We start from the raw sequence: 17,738 nt of genomic DNA on the forward strand, positions 1-17,738 counted from the left end.
AGAGGCTCTTTCAATCTCTTTCTTTCCCCTCCCCCTGCCCCGTTTACTCTCTGGTTCCGGGACTGGGCATGGCCGGGACCCCTGGCTGTAAAATCACATCCTTTGATTCTAATTACAACACAAGCTCTTCCAGCCCGGCTGGCGCGAAGTGTAACAACAATCAAAGACCACGCAGGGGCCCAGAGGGTGCCGAAAAGCCTCAGCTAATACCAGCCCTGCCAACCGCCTGGGGAAAAGACACAAATGCTGCATTGTTAGCCCGAGATCAACTAGATTCCTGCCCGCTTCTCAGCCAGGCTGCGCTTCTGAGGAGGATCTGATTCAATCCTCCCTGGTTGTTCCTCTTCTTTATTAGCTTGCTGGAGACAGCTTGGCTTCTCGAATTGGGCTGGGACTCCACGGACTGCAGCATCCTGCTGGAGATGACACACCGAGAAACGCCTCACCACACCACAGTCCGCGTCCGAAGTCCTGACCCCCGAGCAGATCGGGCTCCCTGAAATGGTGCCGGTCTTTCTTTGCCCCATTCGCTGGCAGTGGGCCAGATCCTCAGCTGCTGTAAATTGGTATTGGCATGGATGGACCAAGGCTGATTTACACCCGGTGAGGATCCAGGCCTTTCTTCAGCTCTTCTGCATGTTGGATCAGTGTACTCTATTCTGTCCCTCCTCCTTGTACCAGTGGCTACTACCCAGAGGGAAAAGAAGGCAGAATTTGGCAGGTGAGAGTACCCCTTTAAGAGCAGAGCATGATGGGAGCCCCTGCAGGGTATAAAACAGAGCACTAAGGGCTCACACATGCTCTGGTGGTGACTATGATGATGGGGAATGTAATGCCTGAATCTTGGGTATTGAACCAGGTCCTTCAAAGCTGCCCCAGAAGCCTCAGTATCTTGAGCCAAAGAGCTAAGTGATGGCAAATCCTATGGATTGGTATGTGTGTGTGTGGGGGGGAAGGAATTTAAATTTTGGGGATATCTGCTTTTGGACAGAGATCCTCTGTCTGGCTGTGAATTCTGTAAAGTTTGTGCCATGTGCCTAGAGTGCCAGGTGTATCTTAGTGAATCAGCTGGGTAGAGAGAATTTGGGGACAGCCCCCATAGCCGCACTGAGCAGCGGTTTGAGTTTAAAGGGGATTTTTCCAGGCACATGTCAAACAGGAGCTGAGACCTCTTGGAAACCTGAGCGCCTGCAAATGGGGCCATCAGCGTAGGGACTGGGGCAGGATTCTCCTGTCCTCTCCCCAGTGCTGCCAGGGTGCTCAGCACTGGGCTTTCGCTTGGCCCTGTTCAGAGGCCAGCTGCAACAGTCCCAGCTGGGTCTGGGTTTGGATTCCAAAGCTCTGATGTCCTGCCTCGGTTGCCAACCCTCCAGGATTGCCCAGGAGGCCCCAAGAATTAAAGTTTACTCTGTAATGAAAGATTATGTCATGTGATGAAACCTCCAGGAATATGTCCAACCAAACTTGGCAACTCCCTCCCTCCTTCCCCAAGGCCTTCAGGCTTGTGGGTTTCAGGCACAATCAGGTGAAACAATAATGTGACCTCCTCACTCCAGATTGGCATGGGGAGGGGGCTGCGTACACACCCTCTAAACCCTGTGGAATCCAGCTCCCAAGGCATTATCTTCCTGACCCTCCAGTCTCTCTCCTGCTGCTGCTTTGTCAGGGGTTTGCCCTTTGCTCTCGCAGGGGCCCGTTCCGCCTTTGCGCTCTCCCATTCGGAAGCGGCCTCTGAAATAATTAAACCATTTGTCACGGTGGGAATCACTTTCCTTTTTGAAAGGCCGGTTGCCTGCCTGTGCCTTCCCCCCACACCCTGACAGGCCTTCTGTAAAGCCTCAGGCCTGGGCTTTCTTTGCCCCAGTGCCCTAGGGGATTGCATTCCACATTTCCTTGCTGGGGGAGGGGAGGAGGGTGGGAGCTACGGAGGAGATTTAATTCCCAGCACACAGAGGGGCTGCAGAGTCCAAGCCGTGGAGGGCTCAGTGCCCCTAAAGAGTCAGCTAACGCCCTCCTGGAGCAGCTTTACTGCATCCTGGGCTGGTTCTTAATAACATCTGCAGAGCTGAGCAGGGAGCACAGGTCTCTGCCAGACACAGGAGATCAAGCCTGGTGTGTGCAAGGTCATGTTGCACGGAGGATGCCATTTTGAAGAGCACCCACCCACCCCCCGCAGCAACCTGGGACGCATCCTGCGGGGCAAGGTCGTGTTGCCGGTGGGGACATGCTCTTCAAAATGGCATCCTCCAGGCATGCTACCGGACAAGAGCTGAACCAGAGAAAAACAGGCTCAAAACCAGACAAGTGGCCTGTTCACGAATTCCTGTTGTACTGTTGTTCCCCTCTGCCAAGCAACAGCTGGTCTATGGGGCAGGCAGCCTTGCATCTTCGTCTCTTGTTGGAGAAGTTAATGAGGCAGAATCTGGGGATCTGCTTAGTGAAACTTGCTTGTTCAGACTTTATAGTCTAGACCCGGAAGAGAGGTGGTTGCAAATGGCACTTGGGCCATCCCTTCTTTCAGAAATCTCACCCCAGGGCCTAGGGAGCAACTCTGCACCCCAAAATTGACTCTAGTTAGTGCGATTAAGGCAGAGCGCAAACTCCTTTGTTACATGGAAGAACTGCCCCTAGAAGAAACAGCATCACAGAATTAACCCCAATGCAGTGTTTCTTCCAAGACTAAAATCTTGCTCACGCACCCGCCAAGAAAACAAACTTGTAAGACTATGTGAAAGAGCGCCATCTGGTGACCCCCCAAAACCAAATACTTCTCACAGTTCAGCCCTGGGTGTTCTCTGTCTCCAGGGCTAATAGAACCAAAGCGATGGATCCAGTCACCCTCTTCTTCCACATGCTGGGGAAGCTTTCTTAATAGAAATATTGCGATTTCAGGCCCATTTCAAGTAAAGGCTTTGTAGGTGTACGTTGGGGGATATGCGGAGGTGAGGGCTCAGTGTGTTCTGTGGCTTGGTGATTCTGCCTTAATAAAACGTACTTAGCTCAGAGCAGGGAGGGAATGGCCATTCATAATTGCATCCGTCTTCATGTTTTCTTTGCACAGAGGCATGTTTAGTTAGATCAAAGCCGGATTATGCCAGAGAAACTGGATGAGAACAAAGAACCAGCCCTTTAAAGATTACATCAGGGAGGTTCTCCTGGCTCCCAGGGTGTGTGCCAGATGCACTTTCCCTGAAAATAAAGCCTAGAGATGATTTCCTGACTGCCATTGTCCTGACATGAGGAGGGAATGGGTGCAAGGGCGGGGAGCCAGGACACCTGCGTTCTTTCCCCAGGTCTGGGAGGGTCATGTTGTCTAGTAGTTAGAGCAGTGGGGACTGGGAGCCAGAACTTCTGGTTTTTGTTTTGTGTCCCCCCACCCCACCAATCTGGGTGAGGAGCATGATCTAAATATTTGTTAGACCGGGCAGGCTGAGGAATCAGGAGGATGGATGTGATCTATTCCCAGCTCTGGAAGGGGAGTATGGTCTAGTGGTTGGCAAGGGGCTAGAGTGGGGGGAATTGCTGGGTTCTAGTCCCTTCTCTTTGTTGTCCTGGGCATGTTCCTTCGCCTCCTTGTGCCTGTGTTTAGTGGGACAGGGGGTATCCTCATAGTGGGCGGGGGTGTAATTAATGTAGAGGAAAGAACTTGGAGATCTTCAGATGAAACATGCCAGAGAAGCGAATAACGACAATAGCTATTCCTGAAATGCTCACGAAAAGTGACTCTCGGGTGAATGCTTGGTATATGTTAAACGTAGGGTCTGATTCGGCTCTTATTTACCCCCAAAAGACCCCACTGACTTCAACTCCGCTGGAGCTGAACTCAGCCTGTAAAGTTAACTCCAGCGTCTCGTGACTCCAGGGTTGTATAAGTGGGCTATTGGATTGGGATGCGGCTTGCTATGTGAATTGTTCTTACTATGCCCATTTGAAGGCTAACGAACTGGACAGCTGGAAGCAAACAAGACTCCCCTCCTGTTTTTTCTGGGGGCTTCTGGGCAAGGGTACTGGAACCTTTGTAGAAGTGGGGAGGCCAAGGCAAAAGCATCTCCTCCCTCTCCGTGGTTGGCTGCTCTGGCAATGAGCCAGCTGCCCTCTCTTCTGGCACCACACCAGCCCCTGGCAGGCGGAAGGTGTAATTGCCATGCCTTCCCGGCAGAATCTATTATTCTGTGGGGGAACAAAAATCTGTGGGGACATGAATTCTGCGCTTATGTTTCTTTTCTTAAAAAGAGCAGGGGGGAGGCATCGTCCCCCTGGTTCTGGGCTGGTGCTTCTGGGTAACGGAGAATGCACTGAGCCGGGGCCCCAAAGGCTTGTGGGTAACAGACAATGTGGCGCTGGGTCTGGGCAGAAGCAGGTTTGGGTCTGTGGGTTTCTGTTGCGAGGCCCGTCTTTAAAACGTGTCTGTGTTGCCTGGTACCACCGAGCTGACCAAGAGGATGGTTCTGCTCTGGGGGTAGAGTTAATCCGAAACCACAAGGCCTGATATGGCTCTGACTTTCCCGGGTGTTAATCAGGCGCATCTCCGGTGAGTCCAGCAGCTCAAGGATTTTACTCTGGGGGCGCAGATTTTACTCTGATCCCAAACCCACTGAAGCTGATGGACCACTCCTGTTGTGTCCCCTGCAGTGCGGGGAGAATCAGGCCCACAGTGCACATGCCCGGGGCATAAATTAGCGGCCACATGCTTCTCTGAGGGATGGCCAGGCCTCTGACGCATGTTTTCAGGGCCCACGCGATGCAGAAAAGCACCACTAACCCCTTCCCCAGTCGGGGCTCTCTGCTAACCTGGGTGCATCACTGAACTTGCCGTCAGCCTTGGCACTGAGATCGCTGCTGTTGGTTAAACAAACGAGAATTCCTCCTCCTGGGTTGTTTATTATGTTAATACCGGCTGGGAGTTGAACCCTTCGCAAGACTCCTTGGAAAGGGAACGTTGACAGAGTGCATTCCTCTGACACACCGCGCTCTGCCCGGGGACACCAGAGCCGGCCTGTGTCGCACGCGCCTGCCGGGATCAGAAACTTTTTGCAAGTCTGTCTGCCTTTTTGGCACCGGTTGGGGCTGTTGAGAATAGACTCAAGACCAAGGGCATCGAAAGCAGCTAGAAGAGATGGTCTTGTTGTGCTTAAGGCGTGGAGATCTACGTTCAAATAAGGGGCCGTTATAAAGAAGACAGTGATCAGTTCTCCATGCCCACTAAAGGGAGAACAAGAAGCAGTGGTCTTTATCTGCAGCAGGGTGATTTTAGTTAGTTGTTACAGGAAAAACTTTCGAACTGTAACTCCCCTGGTCTCGCTAACTCTAAGAGGAGTTTAGCTCTAGAAGAGGAATCCAAGGGGTGGGGGGGAGGAATCCCGCTCAGTGGAGGTTTTTAAGAACCGGTTGGACAAACACCCCTGGGCCCTGCCTCCATTTCTGTGATTCTAAGCACCAGAAGCTGCCTCCTAAGAGTAAAGGGGCTTCCAGCTCCCCATACCTCCTCCCCGGCCCTCCTGTCCTGGGTCTCTGCTCCCTGTGGGTGGGGGAGCGCCTCCCTTCATGGTGACAAAGGGTTTTTCACACGGGGCGAACTGGGCCTTTCGGTGAATCTGAATCTAATCTCCCTCCCGTGACCTTAGACCCGCAGCAGCCTGGGGAGACAGAGTCCTGCTCTCCCGGCCCCAAGAGAGGGAGGGAGAAAGGGGCAATGGGGCCCCTCCACTCCCCCTGTCATCCTTCCCAGACAAAGCCGGGTCGGCGTTATCTCCCGCCCTGATGGGGATGGTTTTCAACAGCCCCCTTTCTTCCAGGCGCCTGTGTCAGAGGCCCTTCCCCCCTTTGCCCCCAGCCTGGTCCATCATTGCTTTGTGCAAGTGCCCCCCCCCCATTTTAATTAACTTTCTCTCTGAAATTGATTGATCGCTGTGTCCCATGTGGTGGGAGGGAGGCTCGAATGTGGATCCACCATCAGGCAGTTCTCCTGCCTGTGTATTCTCCGTGGGGTGGGGGCTGGACGCAATCCCTTCTCTCTTACCCCCCACCCCGGGCTGAATGCTGAACTCGAGCACCACCCCCAGCTTCCTCTAGGCCCCCTTCGCCTGATGCACGGGGAGGGATGGACACCCTTTAAGGGGGGACCCAATCATTTTGGACCCACATGGCTCTGCTTTCAATACATATACTCTGCGGGTTCCCATCCCAGTCCCTGCTGGAAGTGATCCAGTCCAGAGCGACTCTCTCAGCCCAGCTCCTCGCCCGCTCAGGAACTAGCTAACCTCCCAGGGCTTTGCATATCTCCCCGCTCTGCAGGTAAATTATCCCCTGTCTCCTCTCTCCTCTGTAACCTGGGGAAAGCGCTGCCCCCCAGCAGAAAGCGCAAATCGGCTTTAAATAAGCCCCGTCTGGAATGGTGCTTGCGAGGCATGGGGGAATTGCCCTGTAAACATCCATCCCCAAATCACAACCCGCTCCTCCTTAATGAGCTGTTCACCGATTAGCAGGCCTGCTTAAAGAAACGGATTCCCTGGTGGGTGCTATCTGGCTGGTAATGTTGCTCTAAGAACTGGCTGCGTTGCAAAAGCCACCCCTGGTACCTAAGAGACGACACCCGCTGAGTAGCTGATGGAGAAATGGCTTACACCTCTGTTGGCTCCCGGGAAAGCAAACTAGCTGCACCACTTAGCAGCGAGTTAACTAATTTAGCCTTGCAGTCACCCCCCCGCCCCTCATGGTATAGCTGGGTATTATCCTAGTTTGACAGATGGGGGGAAACCAAGGCACAGGGTGATGCTACAATTTGCACCCACGGGCCCCCAGCAAGGCAGTGGCTGAGCCAGGAATAGACCACAGGAGTCTTGACTCCCAGCCCCTTGCTCTAAACATATAGGCTACATTTCTTCCCAAACTTGAGATTGGAACCCAGATGTCCTGACTGGCTAGCCACTGTTCTAACCACTAGCCCATGCTGCCACCTTAGACCCAGGCCATCTATCTGATAGGGTCAAAGGTAAGGGGATGAAATAGGAATTCCACCCTCCGCCGAACCTTCCAATCAAACTCACCCCAAACTATTTCTGAGTTATCAGGAGCACGAATGGTTAACTCGTGAAATGTCTCCCCTTCACTTTCAGAGGAGAAGGCCCTGGTGTTGTGTATGCTCTTGTGAGATACCTGACTCTGCCAATCGCTAGAGGGATTTGATGCTACAGGGGAGCACCCAGAGTTTGAGGAGTTTGTTGGATCTGAACCTAAATGCTTTGAAGGGTGAGGAAGGGTTTGTGAGTCAGACACAGTGCTAGAAATTAGGACTCCTGGGTTCCCTTCCCAGCTCTGAGCCGTGTCGCGATGAATCCTTTTTCAGGGTGCTTGCTGGAACGGAGCCCCGGCGGATCCCTGAGAGCCTGTGTTCAGGGTGCAGGATGCCTGGGTCCCGTCTCCAACGGTCCATTGTGACTTTAACGAAATGCCCCCAAACCTGCCTTTGTGGTGTTTGTTAGAACCAGATCCCTATGGTCACGCGGCTATGGGCTAGCACCTGTGACCTGGATGCCGGGTTCCCTTCCCGGCCCGGCGTCGATGTGGAGTCCTTCCCTGGCTCTGCTCTCCCTTGCTGTCTTTGGGCCTGTGAAAAGGGGCAAGGAGAATTATAATTCTCCTCTGGCCAGGAGGATAATGCCCCCAGTATGTGTCCAAGGTGAAGCTGGGCTTTGTCCCAGTTGGGCAGCATGGCAAAAGGCCTGGGCGCAAAACTCGGGCATGAGTCTCTCAGGTCCTCCAGGTCAACATGACGAGGTGGGTTAATGACACACTAACATAGCTGGGCGGTGGGTGGACAGGGAAGGAGGGGACCTCGTCAGGCAGGCTCCGAGAGGGTTGCTGGGGAATTTGAGCTGCAAAGGGTCCTCTGCTCTGGTGGCTCGTGCGCTCGCATTGGGAATGTTCATGCATGGCCGGACCCGGGGAATTTCCAACCTGTGAGTGGGGGATGAACATGAGCTGGTGACGGGGGTGGGCGAGCTGGAGCCAGAGCAAACCCAGGGTTGCAAAAAACCGTGGTCGCATCTCTCCCCAGCCTGACCCACGTGTGTGCACATGGATGTGTGCAATGCACACACAGCACGTGCCGCACAGCGAGAGAGACCGCAAACACACATGTAGACAATGAGGCTGGACAGACACTGCACAAAAATAAAGACACACGTGGGTGTGGGTGTGTGTGTATACACAGCCACAACATACACACCTAGATTCATGCAACGAAATACACAGCACGTCTCATGCATGCATGCATGCTGTCCCGTCCCCCGTCCACATTCCTCCTATTAAAGTCGCGCACACAATCGAATGCACAATGGGGGTCACGCCGTGCAGCCGCACACATCCCGACGTACACACGGGGACAAAACTCCCACCCAAATAACTATGCACCAGACACAAGCCCTCCACGTGGCAATCCATCCCACCTGCAGGCGAGACCCACCGCACAGCAAACAGCAAGGAAATATTCACACGCAGGCGCTGTCTGCTAAGGCAACCAAGGACGCCTAGGTGTCACCGGGCCTGATTCTGCTCTCACTTAACTTGCCTTTTGCCCTGGCCTGGCTTCATTGCCGGCAATGGTGCCGTTCCCTCATGACTCCAGGTGACTGAGATCAGAGTCAAGCCCCCATCCCCCTGCCTTGCTGGGCGGTGGTGCTGGCTGCAGGAAAAACAGACTGGCAGCGAGTCAGGTCAGCCGAGGGTCTGGGGCGGCTCCCAGCGCCCATGGCCAGACGTGAGAGTACGTGAGGTGGCGGGTGGGAGGGCTGTGAGACAGCACGGGCCAGATCCCCAGCTGGTGTGAATCCACCTAGCTCAGAGCCAGATCTGCCGCTGGTGTCAATCTGTGTCACTCCGTTGCAGTCAATGGACCTGATCCCCAGCAGCAGTCACTCCACTGAAGTTGGTAGAGTCCTGTCGCTATCTACACCCCCCTGAAGGACCGGACCCAATATCCCTATCTATTTGACAGGGAAGCCTGCCTCTAGGACCAGGATTTGGGTTTGGATCTGGTTCTCTTGCAGTCCTTGGTCCCGGTGCCCGGCGCATGGAAAACCCCACCAGATCGGAGTTCCTTTGCATTGGGGTAGGGGACAGCATGAGATGCAAGGTGACATGACTTGCATCCAGGCTCTCCCTCCATCCCAGGACCTCCTGGACTTTCATTGTGGGGAGTGTGTGTGAGATCTTCTCTTCCTGGGTTCAGACTAGCTTGTTTCTCCCTCTGGGCAGCTCTGCCCAGCTTTGCTCTGTGAAGGGCCACTGTGTTCGACGCTCTGGACAGCGTCAAATGTGAGCACGGCCGTTCACGCTGCTTTAGCTGGGCTTCTGCTGACTGCTCCGTTCCCCTCTACCCCCGTGCAGTGTGATCCTGGCTGGGATTTCCCTGCAGAGACAGGAATGCTATTTATTTAACCCCAGGAGCTGTTAGCCCGTCTCTAGCCATCGCCCCAGCTGGCACAACGGATGGCAAATGGCTCAAGGTTCTGTAGCCGTTGGATGCTGGGCAGACCAGAGCGAGAAACAGAATGGATCTGGGTTCCTAGCACCTTCATGCCATGGTGCCTTCTCCCCATGTTCACTCATTAGCTGGTTGCTGCTGGACTCGCTTGCCTGCTTGGGCCTTGATCTCGCGTGGAGCAACCAAGAGCAGGTAACACCAGCTAGGAGTGGCAGGGAAAAGGGTGCCAGGAATGAGTGGTGCAATGCTGGATCCAGGAAGCATCAGGGCTGGGGTTATGAAACCGCATCGTAAAAAAACAAGTTCAGTCCTTTAGCAACACCAGCGAGGCGGCCGTCTGGCACCCACTGGTTGTTTTTGCGCTCCTGCCACAGTGGGAGCTGGGCTGAGACCCGCTGCACTCGTTTCATTTCGGCCGCCAAAGATCATGCCATGCTCTGGTCACACACGGGCTGAGCTGGATTTGAACCCAGGGAAAGGCTCAGACACCCACTCCCACCTTCTCCTGGCCTTTCAAGGACAAGGGTCTCAGCAAGGAGCCCAGCCCCTTGCCAAATCAGGGTGTCAAGTCAAGCCCAGGCCATGCTGGTACAGTAAGTTCCTGTTGCTTCTGTGGGATGAAGAGGGCCGATCTGTTTGGAGAGCCCTTGTCCCCACCCTCTGCATGCCAGCTGCTCTGCAGAGCCTGTCAGCCCATTCCAATTACACACCCCGCCCCCCAGACCCCTCTCTCACCCCTGTGTCAGACACCCCCGGCCCAGCCTTCCTGAAATACCCACGAGCTGCCTGTCTGATTCAGCAACATTGGCCAGGGCTGGCTTGCTGGGCAGTTAAATGGGGAAAGTGTCTCATGGCTTGTGACCTTACAGGCTGTGGAGAGAAGCATTTGTGACATTTAGAGAAGGAGACACTTCCCTGCACTGCCGCTTTCCCCTTCCAGAGACACCAGCCCATGTTGCAAAACGGCACGAGAGAGAGAATTCTAGCCTAGCCTTCATAGGGAGCTTCTGTCTTTCTCTCTCTCCTTTCCAGCCACAGTCTCACCTCTCTCTCAGTCTCTCTCCTCCGGAGAAATTTTTCATTCAAAACATTTTTTCAATGAAAATTGGCTTTTTCATCACCATGGACGTTTGTTTCCCCAGGGAAATGTCCCTTTTCAGCCAAAGTTCTTGGGTTTCTGGTGAGATCAAAAAATGCCTTGTTTTGATTCTGGCCAAGAATACCAAGACCAGAGAAATTTCTGCCCCAACCTGAAAATGTCCTGGTTTTGGAAGACGCCTTTCATTTTCCATGTGCCGAAACCCAGAAATGTCTAGAGCTTTGGTTTCGCGCCAGAAACCTGGAAACTTTGCAAGAATGTTTTTGATGGAAATGACATCTTAGCTGTGGGAACAAAAAAAACGTTCCCAAGCTCTCCTCTGCTCTCAATCCCTTTAATCTATGGTAATCTAGCCATCTGCCCATCCTGTGGAGGTATCTCTCTGTCTAGCTAGGATGGTTTTACACAATCATCCACTACTGTAGCATTTCAACATCTTTCATGTAAAATTAATGACAATAGCGAAGTCCTGAACCTAGTGGACTTCATGGCGTCTCTGTCCTTTCTCCCTTTTGGGGTCAAAACTTTGGATGCATTTGTCTAGAACTTCCTGCTGGTTGCAACGCTACCAATCCAGCCTACTGTACCTGTGGGTATCTAGCTTCCCATCTGTGAACCGTAGAAATGGGTGTCTGTCTGTCTATAGTCTGAAGTGCCCAGAGTTTGGGGCAGGTTAGCTTTGGAGTTATGGGTTCAGGTCCTCAAAGTTATTTAGGTGCATAACTCCTATAGATTTCAACAGGAGTTAGGTGCCTAAATATTGTTTAGGATCTGGGCCCCTACAGACTGGGGTCAAGCACAAGTTGGGGACCCAGCCCACCAGTCCTGGGAAATCTGAACCAGACATCTGCTTAGTATCATCAGCCCTGCTTCACGGCTGGGGCTGTTGAAAGGGGAAATAACCCCAGGGCACAAATGGAATCAGGAGCGGAGCTGGGACATTCACTCAGGTCTCCTGTTGCCAGGCTCAGTGCTTTGACCCCAAGCCCAGCCTTGCCACTCCCTTGTGGGCTCCATCCTAGGGCTCCAAGCCCCAGGCTGGCTCTGCCAAAGCTTGCCCCAGCTCCAGCCCTGCCTCCCTGGTGACCTGTCTCTGCCGAGCATCGGGGCGGCTCCGATTCCAGGCCAAGGCTCTCGGGAGAGGCCTTGGAGAGCCCCGGGAGAATGACACCGCCAGAGCGAGACAGCTGCCAAATTGTACAGCGAGCTTTCAGTCCCTCCCCACTGCCTAATTATAGGGGTTGGCTGACAAGCCCGGAGGGGGGCTTGACAGGAGGCATGTAGGAGGTGTCCGGGGGGCTGCAGCATTGGGGTGGGGTGGGGCTTCTTCCCTTGCATCTCAGAACCAGACAACTGGGGAGGGGTCACTAGACCCTGGATGGGCTGAGGGCTTTTTTCTTTGGGGGACCCTCACCCCCATCCCCATGGCTGCCAGGCTGACCCCCTGAAGGCTTGCCGTGCCAGCTGGGGGGAGGGCTTAGGGCTGGGTCTAGGGGAGTGGGGCGCCCAAGTCAATGGGAACTGGGTGCCCCACTCCCTTAGGCAAAAATGCCCAGCCTTGGTCTCCAGCGGAAGGCTCCAAACGCAGGGTCGCGTCTGCACAGACCACAGGCCTTTGCCCCCCGTGTCACTGTCGCCTGAGAGGCGGTAAACAATGGCTGGGCCGAGTGGGTAGGCCTTTCCCAGCAGGCCCTTCTGCTGGCCGGCCCTATGGCGGCCAGGCTGCACTTGGCTCCGGTGGCTGGCTCCTGCTGGCTCCCCTTGGGCTCCTCCCTTCCCTGTGAATTCGGGGCGGTGGCATGGCCACCCCAAGGGGATTCCGGACCACCTCAGTGCGTGCTGGGGGAGCCGCTCAGCCGGGCTGGGCGTGGTGAGAGGCTTGGCACGGTGGCGCGGGAGGCGTGCAGGTGGTGTCCCAAGCCACGCTGTTGCGACACCTCGTAATCTTCGCCCCGGGCCCAGGCTGGGCCAGCGTGACTCAAGCTGCCTCCCTGACAAAGGGCGTTCTGGAGAGAGCTTTCGGATGACAAAGCCTCTGCCCGGAGGAGCCTGCAGGCTGGCACGGCCGGGGGTGGGCCAGGCGGGTCAATAGTTCAGCTGGGGAATGCGGGAATAGAACCCAGGAGCTCAGCGCGGCCGCCTTCCCCGTGAGCGGGGGCCTCTCTCTGATGTCTCCCTCTCTCGGCCCCTCTCCCTTTGTCCTGCCAGTCGTGCTGTCTGCCCAGGAATGGGGCCGGCATTCCTGGAAGGGGCTGCGAGCGGCTCACTGAAGGGCCCGTGTTTCTTTTTCCCAGCCATTCTGGGGGCAGCCAGAGAAGCCAAACCCAGTCGCTTCCCCCGCAGCCTGGATTGGGACCAAGGCAGAGAAAACCAATCTAATAAGCAATCCGGAACCTGGCCAGGGAAACCGATCAACCAAATGGCTGATGTAAATCTCTGGAAGGAAAAGGTGGCAAGTTCAAAACCGAACAAAGGAAAGACCTCTTCACCCAATGGGGGATTGGCCTGGGGAACTCATTGCCACTGGATGATTTTGCGGCAAAGAATGTAACAAGATTTAAAAAAGGAACTGGGCATTTACATGGATATCGAGGCTATCCAGGTTTATAATTCGTGATGACACAGTTGTAGAAGGGATATTGAATTTCTGGTGTCAGGGCTTAAACTGAGCTCAATGAGAGATCAGAATGAGGCCTGGTGTGTGTGTGTTTGTGGGGGGCAGATTAGCCCACACTTGAAACTATGGGGTTCTCATACCTTCTGCGGGCGCTGGCCGCCTGGAAGACAGGATACCGGATTAGCTGGACCGCGGTTCTGATCCAGTCTGGTGATTCACTCACCAGAATTTCACTCACGACACCATGAATTTGCCCAGTGCCAGCTACACCCCTGCTTCCTGCCGGCCGAGATCCAAACCTCCCGCTTCCAGCAGCATGCCAGCGACTGGTGACCCCGTTGCATCCAGCATAGACACGCTCCTGACATGTCTGGGGCGGGTGTGTGTGTGAGCTTGGTTTTTAATGAGCTGGTCATGTGAGTTTTACAAGGGGTGTGTGTCTGAGTGTGCGGGCTGGGGTGAATTAAAAGAAGACACTGGACAGGTGATGTCTCTGTGTAGCCAGCACTTGGTGGGACATGCGTCCTATGCACACTGCCCCCCACCACCATGGGGGCTTAGTAAGAATCCACACCTCTACTGGTTTCTGGCATGGTGTCTGCTGGGATCTGGGCAGAACCCTGATCCTGGTCTCCCCTCCCTTCCCCGAATTCCTAGCTTGTAAACTCAGCTGAATCCCAGGGGTTCCCAGATGGGGAGGGGGGCCCTGGATTGAGGTTTGGGCTCTGACCCCTCATTTGTTTCAAATCTCAGAGCCACCTCTGAGAATGACGTTGATCCTGGGACCAGCTCCAATTTCCCCCCAGCTGAGAACGACAGACTCATTAACGCCTGCGTCACCCCTTCTGGAGCCAGCTGGGTGTCGTCCCCCCCACAGCTGAGAACGTGAGATTCACTACACCCGTGGCGTTCCTGTCTGTGACAGTTCCCAAGGGGTGAAAGGCCACCCCCTGACTCCAGCCCCTCTTCCCATGGTCACTTGGCTCAAAACCCCCCCCAGAGAGTTGCCCCCACGAAGAGCCCCCCTCTTCCCCCCCACCCCCAAAAGAACTCTGCTGGCAGCAGAGGGTTGACCCCACTGTGCGGTGCTTGGCCCGCGGCGTGATCAGTCCCAGCGCGCTGGCTCGCAATGTTGCCGGTCAGCCAGGGCACAGCAGGGGGCTGAGCCGGCGAGGAAGGGCGCGCCTGTGGGTCGCCTGGGGCCTGATCCCGCTTGCTGGGAGAAAGCGAACTGGGTCCCCGGGGCGCAGCGGCAGCAGGAAGAGCTGGCATCTGGCCCTAGCACGGGGCTTGCAGCGTCTGCTAGGGGGTGCTGGGAGCCAGGACTCCTGGGTTCCATTCCTGACTCTGGATGGGTCATGGCAGGGTCTCATGGGTTAGAGCAGCAGCGGGAGCCAGGACCCCTGGGTTCCATGCCCAGCTCTCACAACTTGGCCCCTGACTCCCCTCCCAGAATGGAGACAGGAACCCAGTAATCCTGTTTCTGGTCCTCGCTGTAATCATTAGACACCAGTTCCCGCCCCCTCCCATCACCCTGGAGAACTAGGTATAGAAACCAGGAGTCCTGCCCTCCCCATCTCAGTTCTACCCCCCCCCCCCCCACCCCCAACCAGCCCAGCTGGGAGGGGGAATGACCAAACTGTTCTGTCTCTTGCTCCCTTTCTTCCCCGGGCCCTGGCACCTGGCCAGCATTGTTCCCCTGGCTGCAAGGAGGGAGAACATGGGTCTTTTCTGCCCCCCTCTGCCCCCCGCCCCCCAGCAGTGTCTGGTGTCAATCACTGTCCCTGGCAGCCCGCCGGCTGCTGCCTCCCGCTCCCTGGGTCTTGCGCTTGAGGGAGTGAATTTCTGCAGCCTGTTTGATTCACAGCTGCTGTTTCAGTCCTGCCCCCAGCCCCCTTCAATCCCAGCCCTGTTAATCCAGGCCCGCCCCCCCCCCAGCCCCCCCCCCCACTGCCCCCAACCCAATCTACACCTCCCCCCCCCCCCCCAGCTAGTCCAGTCCTGGCCTCCCTGAACCCGCTTCGTCTCCCTCAGTGCCCTTTAAGCCCAGCCCATAGCTCCCTCGTCCCTGGCTGCCCTGGCCCCTCTCTGCCGCTGCCCCTCAAGCCCGACCCTGCAGCCCCCCCCCCCCCCCGCTAGGCCAGTCCTAGCCTCCCACTCCCCAAAGCTCTGCCCCGCCCCACACCCCAGCTGCTGCTGCAGCCGCAGGCCCCCGGCACAGTGTCGCACGGCCATCCGTCAGCTGGGAGGGGTCACCCGGATCTGTGTGACCTTCTATTCCAGGCCTGGTATGCGGCCGTGGGGGACAGCCCCCACACACGCCCCAGGGATGCTCAGCCTGCATGGAAAGCCAAGCAGGATTCCCCGGGGCCCAGCGAGGCTCATTCACGACGTGCAAAGAAACAAACTCCTGGAGCTGAGTGTTTCTGCGGGTCGGGAACGGGCTGGAAAATGAGCCCGTTTTCTTCGTGGGCCCGGCTCGCAGCGCCTCCACCTCGCTAGCTAAAGTGCCGGCAGTACTGGGCGCCCATCACCGGGCGTGCGGGGCCTTGCCCGGGTGGCTGGCGCGCCGTATAGCGTCCCGGTCGGGCTCGTTGCTTGTGGAGCCTGGGGCACACCCAGCGCTTACCGCAGGCGGCTCGGCACGGCCAGCGCCACTCAACCCCCTAAGTCCCAACCTCTGCCCACCCTGCAGGCCCCCCCCAAATCTGGACCCACAGCCCGGTGTTCCCCCACAGCGCTCTACCGCCCCTTCGCAACGCCAAGCCAAAAGCCCTGCTAGCGAGAACTGGCTGGACAATTGGACAACGTCAGCCAGCAAACTCGTATCACCGCCTTGTTGACTAGTCCAGATCTGAATTGAGGGGCGAAGCGGTGACGGGCCAGGGAGGCATGGGGGCAAGCCGCAGCACGGTGAGGAAACACTTGCTCACCCTAAGGGTCGTTATGCGCTGGACCTGGCCAAGGGCAGTTATGGCCTGCCCCTCACTGAGGGGTGGTTTTTCTTTAACGCTCAGTTTGGGCAAATACCTGCCAGGGTCAGGGCTGGGCTAGGTTTACTCGGCATCAGCCCACATAGGGCGGGGGCCTATCAGCATGCAAAACACTCCACACACGGGGCGGGGTAGCCCACTGCATGGGTACCACACAGTGTTCTTCCCACAGGGGTTTAGCTGGTGCATCGCTGCAAAACACCACCCTGCAGAGGCCACTATTGGGGGTGCATGTGTGTGCATGGGGGGGGGACACCCCCCCCACAAAAGGAATGAGTGGGTGCAGCATGACGCTGCATGAAAGAGATTTTCAGGGTGCTTGCCCCCCCCCAGCCCAGGGGCTCAGGAAGGCTTGGGGGCTTATGACCATGGCTGCTGACTGACCAGCCCCTCTCCCGCATGCTCTGTGCATTGTACAGTCACTGGCCCCAGCTCCCTGCTAAACCCCCTCAGTCCCCCAAGCCAGCCTGCAAACCAAGGGGGCAGACATGCACAGCCCTGCGTGCGAGTGCGTGGTGGCTTTGCTGAGGTAATGCTGCCCTCCGGTGGCTGTGATTGGCAAGCCCCGGCTGCTGCCTCTTTCCTGTCTGGACGGCGTGTGTCTGATGGTAAGACCAGGGGCCTGGGAATCAGGACTCCTGGGTTCCATGCTTGCCTGTGCCACTGATTTACTAGGCGGCCTTCGGGCGGGTGGTGTGCCTCAGTTTCCCCATCTGTGGAACGAGGCTAATGGCACTGACTCATTCCAACGGGGGGTGTAGACATCACTGACGCATATTCCTCCTGCTCTCTGCCATCCCGAGCAGGGAGCTGCGTGTGCCGCAGCCTTTAATTAGCTGCAAATAACGAAGCTGACGAGGAAGAAGAAAACCCTATTGTGGGGCTGCTGCGTGATGGCTCAGCATACAGTTTAATCGGGTGACTCGACGGGGTTCAATCAACAAGGCTCTTGGGCACCAAAGCGGAAGGGGACATGGGGGCTGTAGAGAAGACAGGCTACAGCAAACCCTGGTGGGGTGGGGTGGGGGGCGGCGGCTTGCCTGCCCGTTTTGCTCCCTGAGTTGGGTTTTGAGTCGCAGGGCCCCGAGTCTGTGAACTGAGGGAACCACGAACTCTGGCTGGGTAAAAAGTGGGCCACTCTCTCAAAGGTAGGCGGCCATTTCTGGGGAGCAGTGACTGACTCAGGCCCCCATTGTTAGGGGCTGAAGGAGTTAGGTGAATTCACCGGGGTTTAGCATCACGGGGGCGGGGAAGCTTTTTGGTCAGGCAGACTGTTTGTGGCTTTAAAATCCGTTTCCTCTGCAGCTTTGCTCCTCCTGCGAGGCTGAATCGACACTTTGGCTCAAGCCGGTCCTTTGCTCAGGCTGGTCCCTGCTGTCCCAGACTCCTGGAGAGCAGAACCCGCTGGGACCCGCCCTGTAAGCACGGCTGAGAGAGGTAAAGGTACCGGGCCTGCCACCTGGGAGACCAGCGGTGCAGCCAGTCCTGTAACTGTGTCACCAGTTTTGGACCAGGCAAGAGCCAATAAAACTGGGCGTGGAGCTG

This window comes from Lepidochelys kempii, chromosome 24 (genome assembly GCF_965140285.1).
Source record: "Lepidochelys kempii isolate rLepKem1 chromosome 24, rLepKem1.hap1, whole genome shotgun sequence".
Taxonomy (NCBI): Eukaryota; Metazoa; Chordata; order Testudines; family Cheloniidae; genus Lepidochelys; species Lepidochelys kempii.